This window comes from Sphaeramia orbicularis, chromosome 2, assembly GCF_902148855.1.
Source record: "Sphaeramia orbicularis chromosome 2, fSphaOr1.1, whole genome shotgun sequence".
Classification (NCBI taxonomy): Eukaryota; Metazoa; Chordata; class Actinopteri; order Kurtiformes; family Apogonidae; genus Sphaeramia; species Sphaeramia orbicularis.
In genome coordinates, this window is record NC_043958.1 from 28,511,620 (window position 1) to 28,538,753 (window position 27,134).

A 27,134-nucleotide genomic window follows, 5' to 3' on the forward strand; every position below is an offset into this window, starting at 1 on the left:
TTCTACTTTAAAGGGGCAATTTGTAAGATTGAAAGTCAAAATTGACGCCCAGCTATTGACAGAAGGGGGCAGCATTTGACCAGAAATATGTTTTTATACCATATATAAACAGTCAATTTATGCCCCGTCCACACTAACATGTATATTTTTTCCAAACAAATATTTTCTTCCTCCATTTTTTAAGCTATTCTGTCCACATGACCATCATTTTAAACAATATCTCTGTTCAAACCACAACATAATAACCGGTACAAACTCTCAGACAAACCATAGTTAGTGCTGCCCAACCTGTCGACACCATGGATAATACTGGACATAGCAGATGCTGAGCCTTAAATTTCTTATGAAGGTGAGCAGCAATAACAAGTTTAGTTGTAAACTTAAGTTATCTTTAATGTTGGTTGTGAAAGTGTATTCTTTACTTCATGTGGATTTATCCATAACGCTGGTTCAATCCATTTCCAAAGGTATCTGCGCTGACCTCAATCTACTGCAGGTCATACACTGATTTATACACCTGGATTTGTTGTTTCAGGTGCGGCTTCATTACACAAAGTAATAACAGACATGAACAAAATAGGTGATGCCATTGTTTTCTATTGTCTCTGTTTTCTCTGATCACATCGTTACTAAGACATACATAAAGAAAAACAGCCCCTTTGGAAAATATCCACATTAGTGTCGCCGGAGCACACACTGTCACACAATGGAAAAAAGCACCCAAAAAGGGGTACAAAACAAGGACACAGAAATAAGTTTAATCTGTTATAATTGGCAGAATTATTTTCAGCTCAACATTTCATTAATTCTCCACCAAAATATACTTACTACAAGCTCAAGCATCACTGAGATCAATGTGGTCCTTCATGTTGCTCTGGTTAAAAAAAAAAAAGTCATGTATAGTCAGTTCTCTTAGCAAATGGCTAATGAGTTAATGCAAGATAATCAATTTTACAGCCACAAATATTCAATGCAACACAACCAAGCTCCCTATTGTTTTAACAAACTTCATCAAAGACACAACGTAGCTATTGCTGCCAGACTAGAAGAAACAGTGGAAGCCCAGCGTTTATTTATTTGACCAATAATGACGTTCATCTTGCTTCTATCTATGGAAAAATGATTGGGTTGTTAAAAGCGTCAGTTAATAGGTGCATTTCCATTCAGCTTATTTGCATATTAAAAAACCCAAAATATATGTCACAAAATGTTTTTTAAAGCTTTAGTGTCATGGAAAATGTATCAATGTATGTCTACATGTGTCAGCCAATAAAGAGCAACAGAACCCAATATGAAGAACTGCTGGAAGAAATATTAGGCATAAGCTTTAATGAACCATAGAATAGTGTGAAACACATATTATATGATCCAGACAAGGGATTCAGTTCAGTTCAGGGTCTAAAGCTGTCAGACATCCACAAAACACCTGCTCACTTTGTTGAAATGACCAAATTTGTACACTCTGATTATTTCATTTCATTTCATTTATTTGTTTATTTCGAACATGCAAAGAAAAATAAAACAAAACAAAGTAAATTAAGACATAAACAAAATAACATTTAAATGGACAGATCTATCTCCAAGCACATACAAGTCTGAATATTGCATGGTCGAAAAGGAGTCGGAAGAAGTATGAACTTATTTAATCCTACCCCTCAGTGCTTTTACACCTTTATCAGTAACTTAGTACAACAATCAAACAATACTTTTTCCCTAATTTTAGCATCGAACCACAACAATCCACAATGCAGTAACTGAATTATTCACAACAAAATGTTCATGGCAGTGTTGTTATACAAGCAGACTCAACAATTCAACCATTTTCTTCAATAATTACAGCAGATTTATCAGTACAACATCATTCATAAAAAAAAACAGGCCTCATTGTCATTTTTAAATACTGTACCTCTCAAAATCAATTCTTTATATCTTTTTTTAAACTGAATTATGTTTGATATTTGTTTGATCTCCACACACAATTTGTTCCATAATTTTACTCCGCAGATGGTGATACAGAAACTTTTTAATGTAGTGCGTACTTTATGAATCTTTAAATTAAATTTTCCCCGTAGATCATAGCCTCCCTCTCTTTCACAAAACATTTCTTAAATATTGCTCGGTAGTAAGTTATTCTTTGCTTTATATATTATTTGAATAGTTTTGAATTCCACAAGGTCAATGAGTTTTAAAGTTTTGGATTGTAAAAATAGTGGATTTGTGTGTTCCCGAAAACCAACATTGTGAACAATTCTTACTGCTCTTTTTTGCAGCATGAAAAGTCTATGTAATGAACTTGTATGTGTATTTCCCCATACCTCCAAACAGTAACTTAAATAGGGTAAGATCAATGAATTATGTAAAATCTGAAGTGATTTCTGATCTAAGATCCCCTTTGCTCTGGCCAGGACTGAGATGCTTCTGAATAGTTTGTTTTGTACATGTTTTATGTGAGGTTTCCAGCAAATTTTATCATCGATTATCACTCCAAGAAACTTGTTTTGATTCACCCTTTCTGTATCTACACCCTCTATTTGTACCTTTATCTCATTACTTGTTTTATATTTGCCAAAAATCATGAATTTTATTTTACACACATTTATTGACAACTTATTTTTGTCAAACCATAATTTAGTTTTATTTAGCTCAGAAGTGATTATGTCCAAAAGTTGCTGTAAATCCTCACTGGTTCCTAGAATATTTGTGTCATCAGCATATAATATAAGTTTCATTTGTTCAGACACTTTACATATATCATTAATATACATTAGAAACAGTTTAGGTCCCAACACTGACCCCTGGGGGACACCAACACAATACCCAAACACTCAGAACGACAGTCTCCCATCATCACATTATGATAAAAACAAGCTCAGAATATTCACAACTCTAATAAATGGGAACACAGAAATATACATTTTGATGTCAAAACCATTCATCACACTCCACTGATGTTAGTTATTGAATAATTTCACACACAAAAAAAAAAAAATTGTAAATTGCCCCTTTAAAGCTTAATCTTTCCCTTTTCTGGCCATGCAGTGAATAGCACACTGATTTCAATCTCAGATAGGCAGGACATTTCACTGAAAACGTTTTATATATCTATATTATAGATCAGTTTCATGTGACGTAATGACATATGCTGCGCGCGCACCTTGGAGGCAGAAGGCACGCCGAGTTCATAGCAAAGCAGTGACTGCCAGTGTGAATAATGCCGTCATCTTGCTGTGCCGTGGGTTGTCAGAATAGAAAGAGCACACACAAAGATTTAATCTTCTATAGAATTCCTGCTGGTAAACATACCTTCCACAAAAATCGGCAAAAGTTATGGTTGCAGGCATTAAGACACAAGAACTGGTCTGAGGAGGAAATTAACACTTTCAGTGCCATGGGCCGATTAAATCGGCTTTACGAAAACAACCTGTAGAGTGCCACGGGCCGATCAGATCGGCTTTGGAGAACACGCCACATTTGTGTACAAACAAACCATCCACCCCCATTTCTTTCTCACATTTCAATGACATTCTTTCTGTGTCCCCCTTTTGAGACCAAGCAGACGGGAGTTTAAGGTCACGCGACCGAATAATATTTTTATATCTTTTTAATGTTTCTTATTCTCCGGTGTTTCATCAGAGGGAGCCCTCCATGCTGGGGGGCGGCTGTGGACTCCGGGGGCTGTGGCGCCTTCTCTCACTGGGGTCCGCTCCTTTCTGGTGGGTGGGGGTCCCAGTTGGCCCTCTCCCACTAGTTGGGATGCGGGGCTGTGTTGCTGGTGCCTGGTCGCCGGGGTCGGCGGCTGCCTCCTGGTGCGGACGGCTCCCTGAGACAGCGCCTCCTAAATTGATGTTTTACTTTTACTTGTACATTTTTGTTCTGGTCTACCTGTGCTCAGTCAGTCTTCTTAAGTATGTGTGAGCTTGTGGGTTTGCATGTATATGTGTGTGTGTGTGTGTGTGTGTGTGTGCGTGTGTGTGTGTGTGTGTGTGTGCGGGTGAGTGGGTGGGTGTGGGTGGGTGGGTGTGGGTGGGGGGGCGGTACTGATTTTTAAACTGATATGTAAAGCACTTTGTGCTACAGTTTTTAATGTATGAAAAGTGCTATATAAATAAAGATTATTATTATTATTATTATTATTATCATTATTATTATTATTATTATAAATTATGCAAATTACGATCAATAATGAATCGGCTGCGTCCGGTGCGTTTTGGATCTAATCAGCAATCGGTTGGATGTTACCGAGCGGTTTCCTGCAGGATTCTTCAAATATTATAAAACGACGCGAAATACTGAAAAACGGCCAAATTCTGTGGCACTTTTAAGGCTTATTAGCCCCTTAACTGTCTGGCACTTAAAGAGTTAAGGATGCTCGTCTGTGCAGTGCACACTTCATATCTGGTCAGTACTTGAGATCTACCATACAGAGGTCACATTAACCGAAAATATTCCGTCATTGACAGATTTTTTTTTTAAATTGAAGGAAAATTCTGAAGGCCGTCCGTCATTTTGACAGATTAAAATACTGAGGGTAATCTACCAAAGAAAGTTTTCACACAACACTGTGAACAGAACCTGCTCGCAGGATCGCTGGTCTGTCTCTCTCTTAACAAGGCATCAAACAGTCCATAACAGCATCCTACCTGTATAGAACCCAACAGCGCTACTGTTCACCTCTACGCTGAATACAACCGCGGTACTTCTGTCAAATAACTCACCATTAGTTCACCTGTAGTAGACCCCCAGTCCAGTTGATGGCCAGTGTGCATATTAATCAGTCAGTGTCAAGTCTTGTCTTGTTGTTTAGCTGACTTTAGCCCAAAATTAGATGCTACTTTGCTAATGCAAAATGTGGAGACAGCCGAGTCTCCTTAGTTATTTTAGAAAGCCCAGTAAATGGGATGGCATTGATAAACGCAATGAAAAAAGAGGGACTGATGCGGTGAAGGATAATGGACAAGCAAGTTATACACCAGTTCTTATGGCATTTGGTGTGCTATATGTACGCATTTTCTACCTTTTATGTGTTATTTGATGGCATGTCAATTTGTGCCAAGACCTCTGGTTCACATAACCCGAACCCTAACCCTCAGTGCATGGTATTTGACACTGCGTGAACATGCACAAGGAAAGCTTAGAATATCTACAGATAACACACCAATTAAAAGTGGCGTATATAATTATGCGAGTCGTGATATCACATTGGTTTATCAGCCAGCAGTAACTACAGTTGCTGCATCATTGAGATGTTTTTGAACATTAAGTACTACTAAATATACCTCATTATCATTAAAAAATAAAAATTTGAAATGACGGATAATAATATGTTATGACAGAATTTTTACGACCCTGTCCGTCAAAATGACGGACAATAAAAATGTCTACCGCAACCTCTGCTCCCCACCCGTCTTTGCAAGTCTACTTTTCTACTATGGGACAGCCTTCCAGTTAAAATATGCGGCCGTAAAAGAGAAGATGGGATTGGCTTTTGGACCATTTTAGAGCTAACATATCGGCTCGTTCACAAGTTCCGAGGGAGAGCCTGGAGGTGTATGCGGCTGATGTGAGCTGGCTAGTAGCTGGTACTCGTGTTTTTGCCTCCGAGTTACACGCACATTACTGTTGTTAGTAACCATTGAAACTCATCTATAAAAGCCAAGCAGCCAAGTGGCCTCTGTGTGTGTGTCTAGGGATTCACACAAACTCTGGAAAGAGCTGACCGCTGCAGTTTGGCATACTTCTGTATTTTTGGTCAAGGAACAGACTAGCAAAAACGACAAGTTGATAGGACCAATATTTTGGGAAATAATAATCATTTTGGAATACAATAGCCTTACAATCACTTTGCTATACCCAGAATGCTTTGGTGGTGATTACTGGACAAATACGGTACAGCATGCAGGAATACACGACAGCATAAAAAGTACCACATCTAGAACCTGAGGATCCCCATGGGTCAACACGCTAATATCTATCTATCTATCTATCTATCTATCTATCTATCTATCTATCTATCTATCTATCTATCTATCTATCTATCTATCTATCTATACATACATACATACATACATACATACATATACACACACACACACACACACATACATACATACATATACATATGTGTGTGTGCGTGCGTGCGTGTGTGTGTGTGTGTAAAATAAATGCACTGATGTGTTTTTTCAGATCGTCACATCTAATGCCAGGAGGAGTTATTAAGTAAATAAGTAAATATCCCCTAGTTACAGCAAATATTAGAGTTCATTTTGAGCAAAAGACAAGCTATGGATTAAACTGGCTGAATATGCACAAAAAGACTGCATGCTAACATATTTCAGTGAAAAATCATTCCAAGGTTTTATTACATTGGAGTGAAGCATTATCCAATATACAAGCAGCCGCACACACTAAACATTTTTGGGCAAAAAACCCAAACTTTATGAGATTCATTCTTTAATGTGCATCTTTTTTCTGTGTACACCACAGTCCTTTACAAGCAAACACTATATATTTAACCCTGGGAATGAATATTGAATGAATGCATTTGCATTTTGCCCATTAAAGAATCCTTCCTAAAGTGATAACACTAGAATGAGTGCTAATCCGTATTCTCCCTGTATTAGAGTACAAGGAGCCGCTATTATTCACCAGACAGTGATGAAGGCCAGGAGGCTGAGGCCGTTTGTCTGCAATAGGAATAAAGCGATCCGTCATATAAAACTAGTTCTGTCAAGTGCGGCCTTATCTATTCAACATTAAACTCTACTGACAGGATAATGCACTGACTGGTCTGAGTGCGGCGGACTGTATGTGACAGAGAACGTCCCTGGTGAGTCAGAAGTCATCAAAAACAGTGCAGCTAAAGTTGGAAGGACTACAATCCTCTGATAAGAACATGTTGTTGTTGTTTACAGCACTTGCAAGGAGAAAGAAGGTTACACTTACACTCATTCACACCTGGGAGCTGCCCATTACAACCACAGTTTTATTCTACTGGGCTCTGAGCACAGACTGGGTCAGCGCTGCTGCAGGTGCTTTAGTCAAGGTGACCAAGGACAGAGATTTGTCTTCTTCACTATTAATGCTCACATGATTTGCACTAGTTTTACCTGACAGGTATATATTCCATTACATACAGGTAAGAGTTATACGCCATAATTACTCAAATAATGGATGGGGCCTTCATTATTCTCAGCTTCAGAAGGCAACAGGCTTTTAATGTATTTTATTTCATTATTTTTTTCACTTTATTTGCCTTATTTCTATTTTCCCCCATTTACTAAGAAGAAATGGCTGAACAAAACCTTGTTTCAATCTTCTCACATTGTCACAATGTTAAAAGTACTGCAGTGCACTTTCATTGTTACAAAATAAAAGTCTTGTAGTGTCCAAGTAGAGAGAACATAGAGCTTTTATTGTGCATAGTGTGGCATGTTGGAGGAGCAGCTGGGGAAGTTTCCCAGCATGCATTGGGACAAAGTAATTTGGGATAGTTTACAGTGTTCTGGGTTTAAAAGATGTGTTGTTCTTGTTTGATAACAGAGTTATGGCGTATTTTACCCTTTTTGTTAGTTGCTTTCTTGTGGAAGGATTAATTCTGTTGATTTCATTTTCTTGCACCATGAGATAAGTTGCTCCTTTGTTTTCATGACCCTCTGTAATGGATATTGAATAGAATGATAATAAAACATCCTAAATGTCTGACCTTCTCACCTAAATGCTACATTGATGTCAGAAGCGGGATTGCAGAATGGCAGCCATGTTGGAAGAAATCAAAGATCTCATCACTCAACTGCTTGTCACCATTCACTGTAGGAAACAGGTCCACCAGACCATCACAGCTGCTTCAAACACCATCAATGGAGACCAAGCAGGCCATTGATGACCTGTACCGCCAGAGCTGTGAGGGCCTGGACACAGACCAGAGACACCAACTACAAGAACTGCTGGACCTGTTTGCTGACATCTTTGCTGCCAAGGACAAGGACTGTACCCTCACTAGCTTGGTCCAACACGAAATAGACATCGGTGGGGCACACCCCATTCGACTCTGCCCTCGTCGCCTGCCATTCACCAAACAGGCTGCAGCAGAACAAAACATCAAAGAGATGCTAGAGGCAGGTGTCATTGAGCCCTCAACCAGCCCTTGGGCAGCCCTGGTGGTCCTGGTCAGGAAGAAGGATGGTTCCTGGGGCTTCTGTATCAATGATCACCTTCTGAACAAGTTCACCCGCAAAGACTCTTACCCGCTGCCCCGGGTTGATGATGCCCTCGACCACATTGCTGGGTCCAGCTGGTTCAGCTCTCTTGACCTCAGGAGTGGTTACTGGCAGGTGGAGCTTGCACCAGAGGCACGCCCCAAGACTGCCTTCTCCATTGGTCAGGGATTGTGGCAGTTCAAGGTGATGCCCTTTGGACTGTGCAATGCTCCAGCCACCTTCGCACGCCTGATGGAGAGGGTTCTGGCTGACATTCCTCGGAGCCGCTGTGTGGTTTATCTAGATGACCTCCTTGCCCATGCTGCAGATTTCCAGAGTGCACTGGCCAACTGAGAGATGTCTTCCTCGCTATCCGGCTTGCTAGACTTCGCCTTCTCCCCAAGAAATGTCATCTGTTCCGCCGAGAAACATCCTTTCTGGGCCATGTTGTCAGCGCCTCAGGAGTGGCTACTGACCCAGCGAAAGTGGCAGCTGTGAGGGACTGGCCTGTTCCTCGCAATGTTGGGGAGCTATGCAGCTTCCTGGGCCTGGCATCTTACTACCGGAGGTTCGTCAAGGACTTCGCCACCATTGCCAGCTCACTGCACTGACTGACCCAGAAAGAACAGGTGTTCCAGTGGAGTGAGGACTGTGCTTGTGCTTTCTTCCAGCTCCGGTCTGCACTTGTGTAAACCCCTGTGTTGGCCTACCCCGACATCCAGCGGCCTTTCATTGTTGACACAGATGTCAGTAACGTGGGTCTTGGTGCAGTGCTGTCCCAGGAGGGGGAGAAAGGGGAACAAGTTGTCACCTACTTCAGCCGTGCCCTCAGCCATTCAGAAAGGAACTATTGTGTCACCCATCGGGAGCAGCTGACTGTTGTCCTGGCCCTCCGTCACTTCCGTCCATACCTCTACGGTCAGAGATTCCTCCTGCGCACCGACCATGCATCTCTCACCTGGCTTATCAACTTCAGGGAGCCAGATGGGCAGCTGGCTTGGTGGCTGGAGACCCTACAGGACTATGACTTTGAAATCCACCACCGGGCTGGCCACCGCCACATCAACGCTGATGCGCTATCTCGACGTCACTGTGAGGAGGAGGAATGCTGTCACTGTCAGCGCCTGGAGGAACAGGGCATGGTGGCTCCAGTGGTGGCAGTTCTGCATCATGTTCCAACCAATGATTCCCCAGACAGTGGCAGTGGTGATTCCCCAGTGATGTCTGCAGACAACAGCCTTGAGAGTGTTGACCCAGTACAACTTCAGTGTGGCCAGAGTAATGATCCAGTCCTTTCTCATGTCCAGGGGTGGTTGGAGGCAGGCCAACGACCAGCATGGCCAGCGGTGTCAATGCTGGACATAGAGACCAAAGCGTACTATTCGCAGTGGTCCCACCTCATCAGCCATAACGGCCTTCTCTACCGCCGCTGGCAGGCTCCAGCAGGTGACCGTGACACCTTTCAGCTCCTGGTGCCCTGCAGGCTGCAGCCACAGGTGCTTCAACTTGTTCATGGCTCGGTGGGGGCAGGCCACTTCGGAGTCACTAAGACTCTCCATTGCCTTTGATCCAGATTTTTAGTGGCCGGGGTGTCGTCAGGATGTGGAGCTTTATGTGTACCGTTGCGACATCTGCACTGCCCAGAAAGAGCCCACTTGACATTCTCATGCCCCCTTGCAGCAGTACCAGGTGGGGGCTCCTGTGGAGCATGTGGCTGTTGACATCCTAGGTCCTTTCCCTGTTATGAAAGGGGGTAATCGCTACATTCTTGTAGCTATGGACTACTTCACCAAATTGCCTGAAACCTACACTGTCCCCGATCAGAGTACCATCACCACTGCAGAATGCCTGGTGAATGACATGTTCTGCCATTTTGGTGTGCCAGAGGAACTGCACAGCGACCAAACTTTGAGGCCCAGGTGTTCAGTGAGGTCTGCAGGTGACTTGGCATCAAGAAAACCTGAACAACACCATTACACCCCCAGAGTGACGGCCTAGTTGAACGGTTCAACCGCACCCTGGCCACTCAGCTTGCTATCCTGACCAGCCACAAACAGCGAGACTGGGATCTGCACCTGCCCCTGGTCCTGTGGGCGTACCGGACAGCAGTCCAGGAATCCACAAAGTGTACCTCAGCAGCTCTTATGTTTGGACGTGAGCTCCGCATCCCTGTGGACTTGGTTTTTGGACCACCTCCTGAACCAGAAGTGGGGGGTAAGCCTGGCTTGGACTAGTTTTACCAGCTGCGAGAACGACTCAGGGGGGTACATGAACTGACCAGGCAGGCACTCACTGAGGCCAGGTCCAGGCAGAAACGGGCATACGACACTCGTTGTGGGGGGGGGCTTTGTTCCTGGGGCACAAGTGTGGGTCTACAGCCCTGTGAGGAAGAGAGGGCTTTCCCCCAAGCTGATGAGCCATTGAACGCCAACACCGGCTTCCCCGACACCTCACCTTTGTGGTGGACGCTTGGGTTGCTGGGGACAGCTAACCTGCTAGGTGGGGGCTATGTGGCATGTTGGAGGAGCAGCTGGGGAAGTTTCCCAGCATGCATTGGGACAAAGTAATTTGAGATAGTTTTTATGTATTTACAGTGTTCTGGGTTTAAAAGAAATGTTGTTCTTGTTTGATAACAGAGTTATGGTGTGTTTTACCCTTTTTGTTAGTTATTTTCTTGTGGAAGGATTAATTCTGTTGATTTCATTTTCTTGCACCATGAGATAAGTTGCTCCTTTGTTTTCATGACCCTCTGTAATGGTTACTGAGTAGAATGATAATAAAACTTCCTGAATGTCTGAACTTCTCACCTGAATGCTACAATGTGTTGACTTCTGTGTAAATTTCTCCAAATGATAGTTTTGCTTAAAAAAAAAGACACACAATTGCAGTGACTGAGATGGCACAATAACACTCCTGATGAGTGATGTAGAACGACGTGTTGAAAATAGCTGGATTATATAGTTGAATGTGTTAAATTACACTCAGAAGTGAACATTGTGCTTCAGATTCATATAACAGGCACTAGAAGTTTATTATCAAGGATATAATTCAATACTGGCTTTTACTTCAAGGCCTATAAGTACAGACCCATCTTATAATTTACGAACTCTTTTATTATTGTCAACACTTTTTACATTTTACAGACCAAACAACTAATGGAACTAATGGATTTTATTGGAAGAAAAACCATCACTGACATTGAGAAGGATCATTTGTTGCAGCCCTATAAAGCAAAAGGAAATGGAAAAACTCACACTTGAAGAAAAGCACTTCTTATTGTTAGTATTTACTTCATACTAAGGTCAAATCTCGGCAAAATGAAGAATTCCATAATGGCATGTTGCTCTACTTTTGTATTCTTGAATAGAACACAAACCTAATACTGAATGGAAACTAAACTAATATCATAACTAATATATTTGACCTGTAATAGCCATTTGGAGACAAGACAAATGTCCAAACTCTAGACAAAAGACAAGTCACATTTGCCTTCACAGCACTTGTAACTAAAGCTGTCACTGTAGCAGAGTAAAAAACACAATATTCTTTCCTGAGATGTAATGGAGCAGATGCTGCATGAAATGAGTAAAGTATAAGAGCCTCAACTTTGTACTTAAGTACAATGCTCAAGTAAAATTACTTCATGCATCATTCATTCAGTTTCCAAACAGCTTAGTCCTCAAGAGGGTCCTGGAGATGCTGGAGCTTGTGTAAAAACATAAAATTATCTCCAGTCACAACAGCTCACCAGACAAAAGTCTCCACTGGACAGTTCAGGAAAACATTTCACCAGCGAGTTACGTCCTTTATCTGACTGACATTTGGTCCTGGACCAAACTGGTAAAGCTGAAGCTTAACAATTCCAATCCAATTCCAAACAATCAGCCTCCAGCCTCTGTGGAGCTGATGGGAGGACAAGGAAGGAGAATAATTCTCTGCAGGTTAATTACCATGAGTGACCCTTTCACTTTACACAATAATTGTCACATACAAATATAGATTAGTGCAGGTTTAAGCACAACTTTGAACACAGACCTTTTATTTTGAACAAAAGGATGCGGGTGCTCCCCATCCCCAATGCTAATAGGTATTCGGCTGCCATTTTATCAGATTTATGGTGCAATTAGAGGGAAACATTAAAAAAAAATGTAAGTCTGCTGGATCTGCTGTCACTAAAAACATTTTGAATTTCAGCCTCGACACCCTCTCTTAATAAAGTAGTAAGAGACAAGAGAAAGACGAAGTGAGCGACTGAACTTTAATAATCCCCACAGGGACACAGTAGTTCAAAACTAGTGGAATTAGATGTTTAAAAAGATTTCAGTGCCAACTTAGCAAAGTGAAACTGAGAAGAGACAGTACCTGTGGTTCCATCCAGATGTAGTAATGAGATACAGACAAAACAAGTAGGTATCATAAAAATAAATAAATAAATAAATGTTCACACAATATGTATACAGTGGATGAATGCCTAGAAAGTGATGGAAGGAAACCAAATGCAAGAAGGTATGAAATAGTACAGTAGACATATTTTTTCTGCAATATGTATCGCAATGTTGAATGTATAGGAATTTTTATCATCATTCTACAATGACTGAGGGGATTCTGTTGGGAGTATGCACAAGAAATTATATATAAATATATATATAGTGGGCATAGTGTACAGGAACATCTGTACAGAGTATGGACTGGAGGTCCCAAGATCAAGATGGGAGACACCCCTGAAGGTGACAGAGACCAGACAGGCTAAGATCCTGTGGGACTTCCAGATCCAGACCGACAAGATGGTGATGATCAGCCTGACATAGTGGTGGTGGATAAACATCAGAAGACAGTGGTAGTGATAGATGTAGCAATCCCAAGCGATAGCAACATCAGAAAGAAAGAACACGAGAAGCTCGAGAAATACCAAGGGCTGAAAGAGGAGATAGAGAACATGTGGGGTGTGAAGGCAACAGTGGTACTAGTAGTGATCGGGGCACTAGGGGCAGTGACCCCCAAGCTGAGTGGATGGCTCCAGCAGATACCAGGAAAAACATCAGAGATCTCTGTCCAAAAGAGTGCAGTCCTAGGAACAGCTAAGATCCTGCACAGAACCCTCAGGCTCCCAGGCCTCTGGTAGAGGACCTGAGTCTGAAGGAGACACCGCCCAGGTGGGCGAGAAAAAAAGTTTATTTTTTATATGTATTATAACTTGTCACATTTTACTACTCTGCATTAAGTGTCAACAAATATAAAATCAGATGATTGCTGTGATAGTCAGATGTGAGGAATCATACATGAGGGGATTTTCCCAATGCACAAAATGTATATCACAACAAAAACTGCATTACAGGGTTGAAGCAAGAGCAGTTTATAATGATTATTTAGGATTTTGTTTGATCCAGATTTTCTGACTTTGCGGTTTGATACAAAACAAATTTGCAGATGTGAATCCTCCTTGATATCATTGTGACAACCAAATCTGAGTTGTAAAGGCCTTAAAATAAATACAAACCTCAGTTTTAAACAGAGCTGCTTCCAAAGTACAACCAAAAAAAAGGAAGCAGACTTAAGATGCCTTTGAAAATTTATTTCATATCTCAAATTTATTCCACTAAATCAAGCTTGCTTCCAGAAAAAGAAAATGATTAGTTTGAGCTACTTTCGAAGGACAAAAAAAATCTTCATCAGGTCTTCTGAAAGTTTATGATAATTTGGTTCTTACAAAACCACTAGAAAAATCAAAGAATGAGAAACAAACGGGGGAGGGAAGAAGTTAAAAATGAGGCGAATTAACAACATGATGATGCCAGATGTACACTTGTTTATAAAGAGTGATAATAGTGGCATAAATTGCAAAGTGAAAGCAAAATGAACTTAGATGAAAACAAAAAAACATTGGTTTGGATCCTCAAAGTCCTACATCTTGGTCTATCTTGATCTGCAGATTAACAAGTTCAGCAAGTCTGACTTTACAAGAAAGTGGCACAAAACAACAATGTTAGAATTGTGAAAAGTGTAAGAACAGTTTTGGATGAAAGTCTTTATAGTCACAAACTCCATATATTCAAGACTTGAAATTAGTTGGAAAATAACAACCATGATCATTTTCCTTTTGTATCAAACAAAAAAAAATTGCAGTGTGTTGGAGTTAATTTTCCTCATGTTCCGCATTGTGATTTCAGTGTATCACGCAGCCCAGGAGTGAAAAGTGACAACTATTTTTCTAGCTCCATCTGTCATACCAGAAAGTGTTGTCCTCATAACACTACTCAGATGACAGCCTTAACCACTTCCAGATTTATTAATGACCAAAAGCACATTTGAGCTAAAAGGTTCACAGTTTGGGGTTAGATATATTTGTGCCTTTATTATTCACATAATACATCATCTGTGTGGCTTGGAAAAGTGCCACAATGAATCTGACACAATCCAGACTTTGTTTTAACTTCACAAGGACACACAGCATCCATCAGCTCCACTGACGATGTGCCAATTTTATCTCTGTGGCCTCACTTTCAGAGAAGTAGTCCTCAGAGCAAATGAAGAGAAAGACAAAAAAAAGCCTTTCAGTCAGAGAATTTAGGATGGAACAGTGTTTCTGCCTGGCCACCTGCTTTAGTATGTATCGCCTTGTCATTTCAGTGACTTGTTGCTGAATTCATTCTGCATTTACAACAGTGTTTAGAGTTTTTATCTTCTCAAGTGCTCCTCAGAAATTAATGCAGCAGGTTTGCTCAAGTGGTAGATAAGAGTGTTCTTAGAAAACTGAATTTTCAGTTTAAGAAACAAGAGGATATTAAGGAAATGCATTCTACATTTCACTTGACACGGGGCTGTTTTTATTCATCACTGAACAGTTGTGATATCATTGATTGCAAAGCTCACAGGTATTTCATGTGCCTTGTGGCTGCATGATGTAAAATGAAGCAAAACACAACCCAGGCTGAAAAAGTGGGGGAGTTCTCTTTCAGCGTCCTCCAGGAGACAGATCAGTCCCAGAAGTGGAGAGGATTACCAATAACCAGAGGGCAGCTGGACTCATCTGTGGCACTGCCTGAAGGTTGTATTCTGACTATGATCTGGGGACTACAGAGTGTAAGGTTTCTCATCTGCAGTGCCCACCATGACTGCTGGATAGCCCTCAAGCAAAGCACCCAACCACAATTTGCTCCAAGGATGCTGCAAACCCTGCTCTCTTCAGACTTTGAAGAGATTCCTGTGAGGACGTAGTTGTGTCTGTTAGAATTAAAACTGGATCGGATGCGTCCAGCAGCAACTTATTACAATGTGAGCCCAGAGGTGTTCAGGAACCTGCGTTTTCCTGTTGTGGCTGCTGGCCTGAAGTGTTTTACTCTGATTGTACTCTAATTATCCCTCGGTGGACCTGGGAATATCATAATTATATCCTGGGTGGACTTTATGCTTGCCAAACCTGCAAAATCTTACAACTGAAAGCACTGTCACATCGTCACCAGCAACTGAATACATCAACTGTACGTGGCATGCAAAGCCCTGAATTGGCGCAACCTCCACTAGCAAACATATGCCTTTATTTACAGCAATCACGAGCGTCATTAAGCGTCGCTATTAGTCAGCCAGCGCAGGAAATGGCAGGGGTCCCGCTTGCTTATTGGCTGTGGGACCTCGTTAAGGGGTTTTGATTGGTCTGATGATGACCTCCTGTGTGTGTGAATGCGTTGAAGAGTGTGAGTGTGTGCGTTGGTGGAGGGGGTGACAGATAGGAACACAGCCGGACCAGCTGGCTGAAAATCACTGCAATCTGCTTCCTAGTTTGGCTGGCGCAAGTGCACACACATACGCGAGACTGTGCACTCACACAAACATGCACCCAATGCACATGCACATTAGCTAAATACTTAAGTATATTCAGTTATTTACTACACATTATACATAAAGAGTGGCAATTAAACACTTCAAACAAGAGCCAGAAAAAATAGAAAACAAGACAATTAAAAGGAATGCCGTATATGTATATGCAAAGTGACTGTATATGAACTGAAAATGCTGATCACTCAAAAAGAAACAGACTGATTTGTGTAACTTAGCCCTCATAGTTGCAACACACACTTTCCTCCTTTCCCCTGATGAAACCACTGGTGTGTGTCCTCTCTCTTTCTTGCTCTCCACAGAGAAGCAAAACCATTTGCAGGTCATTAAAATTATTTATTACAATTCTTGATATTCTCTTAATTAAAATTCACTTATCGCAGTTGGGGACTTGAGAGCAGGGCCATTAAGGAGACTGCTCTCCTGAGTGTATGTATAGGAATGTGCAAATGTGTGTGTTAATATAAGTACGTGTGTGTGTGTGTGTGTGTGTGTGTGTGTGCGCACGCTCTATAGACACCCGTGTGTTCTTGAATATTAAATTCAGCCTCTTAATCATTAACGTTCCTGATTAAGTCATACTGTGAGGCAATTTGTTTTCATCAATATTAAAGCTCAGCATCTGTGGTCACTTAAACTTTTAACTGTGGGACAAAGTTTCCATTGTGAGGAACATTTACAGAGCAAAATGTTTTATCACATGTTAAAACCTTTATGCTATGTGTGCTTTAGGTATCATAGCCTGTATTAAAGAAGCAGATGTAGTTTCCCTGGCATCACCCATTAGTTTGTGAAGTATTATTCTACATCTTGGTTTTTTGTTGGAACGTAAGGGATTATTTTTGCATGAAATGATGGATGCTAAAATGTTATGTTTAACCCTGCCAAGTTTTTTCAGCTCCTTGCCAGATGTCAACACATTCAGTTATGTTTCACAGTAGCAGTGTTGCATTTGATTCTGAATTCTGCTGATAGAATCAAATTTGGCTGTTCAATATAAGGCTTCAAATATATATTGCTCCTATTTTGGCAGGAGAAAATCCACTGGTATACATTTCAGATGATTTGGAACACAACTATAGTCCAATACAGCAGAGACGTTGGAAGATACCATATTTTTAGGAATTCTAAAATGAATACAGCTACTTAGTGTATGATGTACACAGTCCTGTCATGGCTTTTCTCATCATCCAAAGCCACAATTAACTATCAATACCTTCATTTAGATCCACAACATTCCAGTGTTGTGAAGTGCCCAATGCACAGGAGGTTTCTGTTACCCCTGAACTCACCTTTAGAACATCTGCATTACAATTTGATCCCCCCCGCCTCACCCACTGAGTGGAAAATGTTTCAGCTTCTCTGTTATACATTTGTATTCTTCTGTCTGTTAAGCACTGCTGTTGTAATAGAAGTAGCCTGTCTGAAAACCGTGGTCATCAGAGGGTCTCCTGATGGATGTTACTAATCATCAACTTTCCGGGTCCCAGAAAACAATACTGTCCACTTCGATTAGTGTAAAAACACTAATTACGGGCCAGAAGACTGACTTGTGGAATTGGGAATTTATCCTCATATTAGGTAATGCAAATAAATTGTGCTAGCTAATAATGTCATGGTAATCAAATATAGGACACCTCTGGTGTCTGTTATGTAATGTGTTGCCAATTAGCTATATATTAAGCATTTTTATAAGTTAAATATATTCAGTAAAATATTCTAGTTGTTTTAAACATTTCTAGATTACTCAGCTGAAGTGTTATTATCCGATTTCAAACAGGGAAGATTTGTGTCATTAATAGAAACTTACAAGTGCAAGAGGAAGTCAGTGTTAAGTCGGTAAAAGCTCTGTTAATCAATGTATAGTTCCCAACCTCTCAAGACGGTTGCAAGACAGTTTTTATTTTAAAACAGTTACTGAAGTGTTGGGTTTGTAGAAAAGTACTTTTAATATTGTAATTCTGAGCAGATACAAGGTTTTGTGCTACATATGATCATTTCACCGCAATAAAAGTCTGCCTCTAATACAATCCGTCCGTCCGTCCATCGCCCACCTCCTCCAGCTCCTCTAAGGGAACACCAAAGCATTCACAGCCCAGCCAAGAGATACACTCCCTGCAGCGTGTCCTGGGTCTGCCCTAGGGTCTTGTGCCAGTTGCACACACCCAAAAAAACCTCACCTGGGAGGCATCCAGGAGGCATCCTGACTAGATCAAACATCTCAGCTCTCTCCTCTCGATGCAGAGGAGTATTGGCTCTACTCTCCTCCCAAGGGAGAGTCCAGTTACCCTGTAGAGAAAACTCATTTCCACCACTTGAAACCATGATTTAATGGTTTTGGTTTCTAGCCACAGCTCATGACCATAGGTGAGGGTAGGAACATGGATCAACCAGTCAATCTTCGCTACAACAGGCCAGTACAGCATCCACATCACTGCCAACACTGCCCTCATCTGCTTGTCGATCTCTCATTCCATTCTTCCTTCACTCGCCAAGAAGACCCCAAGATACTTAAACTCCTCCACTCTAATACAAGCCTCCTTCAAAAGGAGGTCTAGTGTCTTCTGGAGCTGAGCTAAATAAAGGCTGGGATCACTATTTGAGGAAATACAGTACATTAGCACTGCCTGTCAGAAAAATGATGTTTTGTTCAGGAAACACACACACACCCAAATCTATATTATAAAAGCTCAGTGGCCTCTGTGTGCATGTGTGTGTCCGGGGATACACACAAAATCCAGGAAAAGCTAACTGCTGCAGTTTGGCATTCTTATGTATTTATGGTCAAGGAACTGACTAGTGAGAACGACAAGTTGATAGGACCAATATTTTTGGAGATATTAGTAATTTTGGGATACAACAGCCTTACAATCACATTGCTTTGGCCAGAATGCTTTGGCGGTGACTGCTGGACAAATGTGGTATAGCATGCACAAATACACAACACCATAAAAACTATCACATCTAGAGCCCCTGGATCCCCATGGGTCAATGACCTATTAACACATATAAACATAATGTGCCTGCACTTGAAAACCCTCATCCAGACTTAAAGTAGCAGTCACAGAATTGCGACAAGCAACATAACTGAATGAAACAGACAGCTTTCTGACATCTTGATATCAAAATTGAATATTACAAAAAAAAACAACAACTCAGGCACCTCAAGGGTTAATGAATTGACCCAGATGGAGTATTGTAAGTGACATGTTTTTCATTGCAAGAGTCAAAACTTTTTAAGCAGTTTTATGAGATTTAACACATTTATTTGCCAGCTAAATGACATTAAAAATGACAAGAAATGAAACAAGAAGCTCAGTGATACAGCCCCTGCTATGGAGATAATGGAACAGACATCTTTAGTGTGATAATGTTTCTAAAATATCTCCATATAGGGTTCAAATGAAGTTAATGAGCTTTTACCTTTCTGGAGTTATGTTGAAATTTTGTAAATTCCAGCATCAAGTGGCCATCAGTGGTATTACAGTTCAAGCTTCTTTAGGTTTGCGTTGGGATTTTTCGCCCCAAAACCAGTGTCATCATCACCCTTTTGTAATCATTTGCTATCATGTGTTTCATTCATCCACACCACCTTGGAATCATATTTTTATTGAATTTATGAGTTGTTTACTGATACAACCATTTTTTCATTAATTTAATTAGAGTTTGATGCGGTGTGATTAAATGGGAGCATATATTCTTTTCTTTATTTTATAAGTGAAAAGTGATCCAAGAGTTTAAAACAAAAATATCCATCTCCGTGTATTTTACTTCAGTCTTATGCTGAAGATGTTTGATCTTTGGGTGTCCACTTGTGCAGGATCGTTGTTCGGGTGCTGATGCTGCTGTGTCATAAGCTTTTCTTGCTCTGCTTTAAGTTCTCTGTATAAACAGAAGCTGCAGTGAACAAAAAGAGGCCGCAGGCAAACATTCAGCTGCAATTTCAATCATAAAAGCCCTAAAAGGGGTCTGTTGGATACAACAGCTTGACACTGAGAAGATGCAGAATCTGAATCTCTCTTCCCATCATCCTCACACATAAACACACATCATTTCCTCATGAACACACAGGGGTTGCAGGGTGTGTGTACACCGCTGAAACCATGTGTCAGCTCCAGCTGCCTTCAGGCTCACTGGGAGTTTTTGGGGAAGTGCCCGGGTTGCTAAGGACCCTGGAGCTTACTGTATTGTATCATGGCTACAGTTGCTATGGCATCTGTATTGTTGTGGTGCCATTGGCAATAAATGTATGCATGTTTCCCACAGAGACAGATCCCATGGAGGGCGGAGTCATTAGCTAAATGAGCACTGCAAAAATGACACAGCATGCACAAAACCATCAAGACACACAGATACACTGAAACAAAAATAAATAAATAAATAAAAAAAATAAAAACACCCCCAAAAAAGCAGTTTGCACACTTTTACGTTTTCCTTACCAGATCTTTAATCCGGGGAGCATCACAAACCACCAGAGCATTTTGTCTTTTAATGCAACATTCTGTATGTGATTCTATGTAACAATAATACAATTTTAGTTGACACAAATAATTGTGATAAAGAAATTAATTGTCTTTTTCTTGTTTTGTTCATTCTACATTACAGGTCTAACAATAGAATATCTAATGAAGAAGAGGAGACATTTACTGACATTGAACTCTGGAGCATGTCATGGAATTTCAGACATCAGTGCTTTACAGTGTAAGTGTGGGTTAGGTCAATTTATTCATCATTTTGCTGTCCTCCAGCAGGCACCAGACAAAGCAAAGACATGCAGATTACTTAGCAGCCTGTGCTCCTCAGTATGTGGTGTTCGTGGCCTGTTGTCATCTTGTCCAGGTTAGTGTGACTCATTGCACATCCATACTGATGCCCTGCCACCACTTATATGGACATTTTCCAAATGGGTATATCTGTCTACACGACCTTTGTTTTAAATAATATCTGTGAACCCACTAAAACATAACAATGATGGCAAACTGCTACTTACACTCGGACAAAACACTGTTTATGTTGGACTTTAAAGTGTAGACACTGTGGCTCTGCAGATAATATTGTACATAGCAGAAGCAGGTTTTAGTCTCATGAACCTGAGCATCAACATGATGGCTTGAATTGCTGAAGTGTATAGATATACACTGACTTATTCACAGATATGATCTACATGTATTTGATGTTTCATGTGCATTTTCATTGGACAGAGTAACAACAGACAAATTGATGTGTGACACCAGTGTTTTCACAGTTCTTTGCTTTCCACACCAGTATACAAAACTGGAGGTCAAAATACAAGAAAAATGTTCAATTCCCCAAATATTTGTATTCATGTGGAAAGGGTATGATCCTTACATCCATTGTCTGCCTCCTTAGTCCTCATGAGGCTACCCCGTGACTCTCACATCACCTATGGGTGATTTAGATTGACCAGTTGAAGACCCTGGTGCTAAAAGTACCAAAGTCACACAAAAAAATCTGTTAAAAATATTATAGGGTGGACTTAGCTAAACAAATACAACATGTTTATATGCTCAACTTGAATTGTCCAAAAATGTGACTTCAGTACTTTTAGCACCAGGGTCTTCAATTAAGGGTATGATATGAGTATTTTACTATTTTTCTACCATTGATTTACAAATTAATATGAAGTCAAAATGGCTGCAAAAATGCTCAGAATAACCACTGTCTCTTGTCCACTTGAAACTGAAGATGTGATGAATAACTTTCATCACATCAGTCATAAAGTTGAGCAGCAAAACAAGTCTAAGCGATAAACTTAAACTAACTTACAAATGTTGTTTCTGTTTTTTTCTCATGTATTATTTTATAACTTTCCATTTAACCTTGAAAAAGTAGGTCAAGGTGACCTATATTCAGTAGGCTTCTGCTCTATGCGAAGATGCATCCACAGTATAAATTTGGTGCAGACATGTCAATGCATTCTTTAGATAATGCGATTACGTTGTTGAATGGACAGACAGATGGATGGATGGACGGACGGACGGACAGACAACAAAACGATTACAATACCCCTTCGGCCCAAAGTTGGCCGAGGGGTAAAAACTGGCATAAAAAAACTGGAAAGCCTAAAACACAGATTGCATGCAGGGTATCAGATTTAATGTGGTACATTGAGAACAATAACCTATAGAAACCGTACACTCCATCTCCCGGGTTTGGACCGGTGACAGATTATTGTGCTCATGGGATTTAAGTCCTGAACAACGGGAAGTAAATTCAGAGCTGGACTGGTCAGGCATTGTATTTCTGCCTAAATATCTAATGCAACAAAAACATCCAGAGTCAGTCTTGCCGTTCTCCGCAGTATCTTTCTTCACCCACTCATGACAAATGTCTATCAAAGCACATGAATAAAAATAAAAGCTTTTGAATTAATGACAATATTTAGTTAATAGTTCTGTAGTAACAACCATTCTTCCTGAGATGAACACTGAAGACAAACAAGACAGGAAAATGAGGAAAAAACAGAAATAAAATATGAAAAGCTGATTGTGCAAAGAAATTACTGATCATATCATACTCCAATAGAAGAGTGCCCCAAGATGAAGGGGACGCATCAAGAGGAAATCATTAAAGAGCACCAGTCAAACCTCAAATGGTGGGAAATGATGTAGAAAGAATGATGGAAATGTGACATTTCTGTTTGTTTCATCCAGCAGCATAGAGATGCTTATCATGATTATGCTAAACAGAGCTGCAGTTAGCACAAAAAAATTGCGATAAGGTGATTATGTAATAATTGTGACAAGCCTATGTGTGTTATGAGCTTGTGTGTATATGTAGGACATAAGGCAAAGAGGAATTAAAAGGGTGAGTAAAAGTACTGTGAGGCCTCAGTAATGTACTATATTGATGTTTGATTAAACTAACAATCAAGGGGAGTTAAGATCACTGTCAGTGCTGAAATGCTCCCATGTTGATCAAGCAAATCGGCTCATTTATACGACCGCCTCAAGTCACTCAACCTATGAACTAATCCAATTGTTCAGTTTGTTTACCTATTAAAGATTTTTATAACCATGCCCCAAGTGAAATAATCCTGCGGGTAATTCAATTGTTGGTTTTGTTTATTTATTAAATGCATTTACAGCTGAAAAAAACGCCGTCCAGCTTTTCCCTGGTGAGCAAGCAATTAACCTGCGTGAGATTCATATGACAGCCTCGAGTCAGGCAAAGTGCTGTGTAATAATTTGCTTCCTCCATATTCGATGTCTCAGTGATCATTCTGGAAACATTAACACAGCTCCTGTGTATCAAAGTGATAATTGGAATCATTATTACACTCCACCAGCATCTTCCACTGTGATTTTATTAGTTTAATTAGCACTTACCTACTTTGGATTCTCTGGGTTTTTTATTGTTATAAATGTTTTATATAAAATTTATTTCAGGAATAACTGTTAAATTCATAAGTAATATTTAAAGATTAGTGCATCAAAAACTAAACAACATGAAACCCAATTAAATATTCTTGGGATACTTGGAATGCAAAAATGACTTTTGGCAGTTGGAGGATGTGACACTTTTCTTTTTGCTATTTGCTGCTCATTTTTCATTTTGGTTACCTCTGCCAAGGAGGTTAATGAGCTGTCCATTCATGTGTAATCCATCAGCAGGATTATGCAAAATTTACTGCACTGGATTTCATAAAAAGTTTGGAGAATGGGCATAAGTATGTGACTTTTTGTAGAATTCAGTCAAAAAAAAGTAAAGATGTTTTAGCCCTGATTAGATGATAAAGAATTTGTTTAAGTCTTGGATGGATTTTTGGGTATATATATATATATATTTTTTTTTTTTAATTCTGTTTATTTATTTGTTTTTATTGCATTTTCTGACTTAAAATCTCCATGTTCATGAAACATAGCTGTCATATTTTTAGCACCCTGCCAGAAAACATCAGTGATTCACCAAAATCTGCACCCTGGACTTCACAGAAGTGTGAAGAATTTTTGTCCAACACAACATAACTTTTACTCAATATGTGTGTTTTAGTAAATGTATTTAACGTGCATTTTGAAATTTTGTACTGAAAAATGTTTATGAAAACCGGAAAACTTCTCAAATTTTACTAAAAATACATTGATTGGTGGTTTTACTGTTTTGGCATGAGATTAAAGTGCAAAGAGGAAATGGAAACACCTTTTTCAATACATACTGATGTGATGAAAATTGAAAATTCATCACTGCTGTTTTAAACTGTTTACCATCTTTTCCCAGATATTCTGATGAAGTGTCTGGTTCAACAGGACTGTCTCATCCATGAAAAAAAGACATCCAATCATTTTAGACAGAAAAACAATAACAGCATGCTCTGCTTCTTCTACTGTGTTTATTAGTTACTTGTAATGTAGTCTCTTCTATCACCTGTAGGAAACACAACACAGCCCTGACTATTCACACCAAACCAGTTTATGGGAAAAAAAACAAACAAACAAAAAAAACAATTTGCATGTTCTTGTTGTGTCTTCTCATTGTTCTGCTTTAAATCTACTTTACATTTTATGGAAGAACAGCCTTAAACTTAAAGCTTCAGTGTGTACAATGTAGTGATACCTAGTAGTGAAGTTGTAGATTTCAACCAAATAAACATGGCCTTCACCCTTGAAGAAAAAAGTGACAGGCTCTTGTTAAACATAGTGTTTCTTGTTTTTCTGTTCTGGGATAACAATAATAATAATAATAATAACTAAAAACTGTTGTATCTCTTGAAATTCTCAGGTTTTCAGTATCTTTAGTCATTTTAAAGCATGTTCTGTAACTTTGGTTTTTCATTTTCTGAGCTCAAAAATGGTTGACACTTGCAGTTGTAAGATTAGATATGGACAAATGTAATGAGAAAACAACCAGAATATTGAAATGTATGAATGTTAACTGTAAAAAGGGTCCTAATTTTACTGTACTTTTCATTTTAATTCCAATAAATTCATCCATTCTCAGACAAAGTGAATGTAAAACTGGTACTTTTACGTATAAGAAAGTAAATACATACAGGAGAGTCAGATGTAACAGATTTTCCTGTGGGTCTCTGAGGGTTAATATTAGAGCTGAAACAACTCATTAATTAATCAACCCGAATTGAATCGATTAATCAATATGTTTCCTTAATTTTGTTGTTGCTAAACATTGGTTCTGCTGTTGTTGTTTCACACGGACACTTATTATGATGCACATGACACCAGGATCAACACAAACAACCATCACATACTACTTTAAACTTTCACACAAACATTAAAAATATTTATTTACTTCTTTCTGAAGTTGCATTTTAGTTCCATCTTAAATTGTTATAAAGTTGGACCCAAATATGTTGAAGACTACAATGCATATTGTTTGTAGATGTCATTGGATTTGTTTGTTGTTCTTTATATCTATAGATAATAATAATAATAATAATAATAATAATAATAATAATAATAATAATAATAATAATAATAATAATAATGGTATATTCCATTTTGCATGTATATCTTACATCCTCACATTGTTTTGCATCCCAACAGAAGATCTACAAAGTTACATGATACACAAATAATGTCCATGAGCACATACCTCTGCCTGTATTAAAAGTAAAACATCAAATCATGGATCTGTTTTAAAATACATTGGGTTCATCCTTGTCCAACGCTCTATTCCTCCATTGAGTTTCATGAAAACAACTGCAGCCGTTTTTGCATAATACAGCTGACAGTCAGATGGAAGAACGACACTGAACACTGACACATAATATCTTTGGTGGAGGTGAAAATAATCCAGTATGAACAGAGCTGCAGTATTGGCAACCAATGCAGCAACAGCCCTCTGTTGCACTTGTGAGAAGCTCCTTAACACACGTAGGCCCTAATAAAACCGATTATATAGTATATTGTTTTAATTCTCTATTCTTAATGATTGCGTAGGAGTGAGTGCATGTTTTTACAAAAGGGATAATCGTCTTTAAGAGCAAATCCATTTCAAACTGAAGACAAATACTATTTTCTTCTCCTTTTTGTTGATCAGAGACGGTAAGCCCGAAGTGCTTCTAAATTATTTTACAAAAGCCTACAATGGAGTCAAACAACCCGAGGGCTAATTAAACTGTTCGGCCTGTCTTATTTTTAAAGAATATTTATCCTCTGAAATGTTGTGCCTGCCACACTCCTCGCTCTAACCAGGGGGCTTTAATCAGCTGTGACAGAAAAAGCGGATTTTTATCACTCATACAAAAACATGTGAAGAATTAAAATAGCTGCCACATTAATAAAATAGTTCATTGTTGGTTCAGCTGAGTGATGAGTTGTACTTCATCGCACGTTCGTTGTTTCACAGAGGTAGGCTGACCCAGCATCTGTTGGCCACACATTGCTCATGACTGCAGGCAAAAATGTCTGAGAGAGACAAATGTTAAACACCTGGATTTCATTAATAAAAGCTAAATGTTATGTCAAAAGGTGTTGTACAGCGATCTCCTTCCCCTTTCGCCCTCCTCCTGCTCACCCTTGTCCAAAAGCATCATCTGTAATGCGGCCATGCTGTCAAGTACTCCAGTGACTGTGACAACAAATCCCCTCAGCCCTTTAATGAATTATTTCGAGGTTAAAGGCGTGTAAACAAGTCAGTAGAAAGACCACCAGACCCTGGGGTTAGAAAGACTGATCAGTCGAGTGAGGCGCGATTCTGGTTGATCTGCACTTGTGCTTGGGTCAAATTAAACCTAACGGAGTGAAGTAAGCAGGACAGAACTCTGAACTACCCTGCAGATGTTGTAAGTAATCAATTACAGAATTTAGATCAAGCTGTTGCATTTCATCATTTTAGCCAAAATTTACCCTATTACTAGAAGGGCTATATGGGGCAGTGGCAGCTGCTCGTCCTTCAGACAGGGGAAGCTCATTGTCGGCTTACATCAAAAAAAAATTGTCAAGTTATTTAAACATAAATTCGGCCCTCCGTTCCTTTTTAAGAAAATGCTCAGTGACCTTATCGTAGCAAGTAGGCGTCTTTTCCAGGGACTGGACCAGTGTCCTCTCAATGTCCAGCAGAGCTGGGCTGCTTAGATTGCCTTGGCCCATTGTGTTGTGGGTGTAAGACTTCAGCCTTTTTAAACTA

At 39.8% G+C, this 27,134-nt stretch overlaps 1 long non-coding RNA gene across 1 annotated transcript; it reads right to left on the bottom strand.

The window, feature by feature from the left end:
* On the bottom strand, positions 1-25,209 carry LOC115433536 (uncharacterized). Its single transcript, XR_003937375.1, has 3 exons — positions 25,199-25,209; positions 8,138-8,142; positions 1-189 (listed from the first exon to the last, which is right to left on the bottom strand). It is a non-coding gene; the product is annotated as an uncharacterized LOC115433536 (long non-coding RNA).
* Between the last annotated feature and the right edge of the window lie 1,925 nt (positions 25,210-27,134).